The sequence below is a fragment of the Arachis ipaensis genome, chromosome B04, assembly GCF_000816755.2.
Source record: "Arachis ipaensis cultivar K30076 chromosome B04, Araip1.1, whole genome shotgun sequence".
Taxonomy (NCBI): Eukaryota; Viridiplantae; Streptophyta; class Magnoliopsida; order Fabales; family Fabaceae; genus Arachis; species Arachis ipaensis.
The window spans coordinates 13,624,887-13,627,585 of NC_029788.2; positions in this window are offsets into that span (position 1 = coordinate 13,624,887).

Sequence of the window (2,699 nt, forward strand, 5' to 3'; positions counted from 1 at the left end):
TGATAGCTGATTTTTATATACACTTATTAATATTTTTGTGAAAAGATTTATGTAGAAAATGTTCAATAATAACTATATTATTATGTTACTTTACAAAGGAAAATGTATAATTTTAAATCAACAATATGATAAATATAATTTTCTGTCAAACAACCTCCTCTTAATATGCTATGTAATGTATCACAAAAATATAATATGCTTGTAACAAGCTGGGACATAAGGTTTAAGCAACATAAGCTAGGATGAGATCAGAGTTGAGAGGACACTATATAAAGCAAAAGCCGTTAAGATTTTTAATAGATGATATATATGTAATACCCTAATTTTTAACACGTCATGATCGTACCAAAAGTAAGGCATTACAGATCTGATTTTTTTTATTATAAATTTGCTATTGAGCCTTTACGTCGATATCGCGTTTTAGTTTTTGAGAAAAAAATCAGAAGAAAAAAAAATCTTATTTTTACTAACTAAAATCACATATCAAGAGATCTTCAAACACTAATATTCATTAATAATAATAAGCGCTATACAAATAAATTTAATATTAAACTCGAATACCATTCCTATCACTCTGTATAAAATAAAATATAAAATAACAAAGGCGAAGGAATTCTATGAAAGCAACTCAACTCATAACTTAACTCAAATAAAACTAATAACCGTCCGCAACTTCAAGCTGAGTCTTCGAACCTGTGTCACTGAAAGGGTGGAAGATTTTGGGGTGAGAACAAACCACACGTTCTTAGTAGGGAATGGAAATGCCGTAAAAGTAATGAAATAAAGTGCAAATAATTAACTTTACTCAATAAAACTATATTTTTATCAAACCTTTTGAAAATACTCTTGGTTCTACTTTAGCTAACTAATTACCTCTTTTTAAAATATCTAAACTCACAACAAATTTTAAATATAAAACTAGTCACATTACCCGTCTCTCAACCACATAGTTAATCCTCAGTCAAATGTCAATTTGTAATCACTTTAATACATTCACAAATAAATAGTACAAGCAAGAGATTCAATAATTCAATGTACAAGCAAGTCACAACAAGACAAACAGCACAATCACAAAAAAATAAGACAAGCAAGTGCAATCAAATGCAAATGTGCAAACAACATGATGCATGTCTATCCTTAACGCAGGCCATGAGCTCATGTGTCAGTTGCCTACCCGCTCCCGACATTATCCGGGCACAAGTCCTAGATATGGCTTTTTAGATGCATACAGTGTGCTTATAAGTCGTACGGCTAGGCCGCATACAATGTGACTTTCCAAATCAATAAGCGTACATCTAAAAAATAGTTCTCAGTGTGTGGGCGTCCCCACTTTATATTTGGCACTAAGGCCCAAACAATGTCACATCTACTCTCCTGTGGCAGACAATCTATTTAAGTTAATATATTCTTTAAATCCTTGTTCTCTGCTCTTCTGTGGCAGAGATTCCTTTTCTTAAAAGACCGAGCTCAAAACAACCCTTAAAACAAAATCTCTCCTTACAAAATTGGATTTAAAACATTATGTTTTTTTTAATAAATCGAGTTTAAAAATAGAATACACCTTTTTTCAACTAAATAAATCTCAAATAATTTAATTTTCCAAAACCAAATCTTATAAAATAACTTTTCAAATAAAACCTCAAATTTTATAAAATTTCGGCAGCATTTCTTCTAAAATTCGGGCTTTGCCACCCTTCAAGGGTTCCAACCTAACCACCTTTCAAACCCTTTATAAAACATTTCCAAGTAACAAATTAGTTTCAATATTCATGCCGTTCAAAATATCAAATAGAATCAAATCATTTTCTTTAAAGTTAAGCCTCTTTCAATTTCAATAAAATTAGCTTGTTTCAAATCTTTTGCTTTTGAAATTTAAGAAAATTCATTTTTTCATTCAAACTTTACAAATCCCTCCGACCATACTTGTTTAACATTTAATACTAACCAAAATCACCTTCTCGCATATTTTTACCAGTCCTTCTTCAGTATCTATTCACCATCATACTAATACCAAAATCAGTTACCATCCACTTTCATAACCTTAAATTCCAACATCAAACACAGTCTCAATTCAAACCCAATTCATAAACTCAATTCATATTTCAATTTAACAAACAATATCAAATTGACCAACACTCACAATTACAACTAATTTCATCAATTAGACACATAAAATACGTGTAAATTATTTGTAATTACTCAATAAATATTTTGGCATTCTTAAATTAAAAACTTATAATTTTAAAAATGAAATTTCCTACCTCCGTATGAAATTAAAATCAACGAAAGTTCCGGAGAAATTTTTTAACTGAGCTGCTGAAGAAAAAAGCGTAAAAAATCATCTGTGCCTCCTAGAATTTCAGTTGGCCGAACACAAAGGACAGAAAAACTACGTTATTGTCGACTTCTACTGATAAAAAATGACACCAATACGTAAAAAAAGAGGATACGAACAATTTTACCAGATTAAATTTTTAATTGGAGTTACGAATTTCAAGAAATCGAAACCGAAAGTTTTGGTGGTTACGGTTCTCTCTCTTTCTCTCTCGGTCACTCTTTCTTCTTCTATTGCTCATCGTGCATGCAAATGAGCTTAGCTAAAGCTGGATGATGATGACTAATGAGATGAAAATGATTGTGTGTCAATGCATACATAAGTCTCATTTGTTTCTTTTTGTTTATTTACCATTTTCTTAATG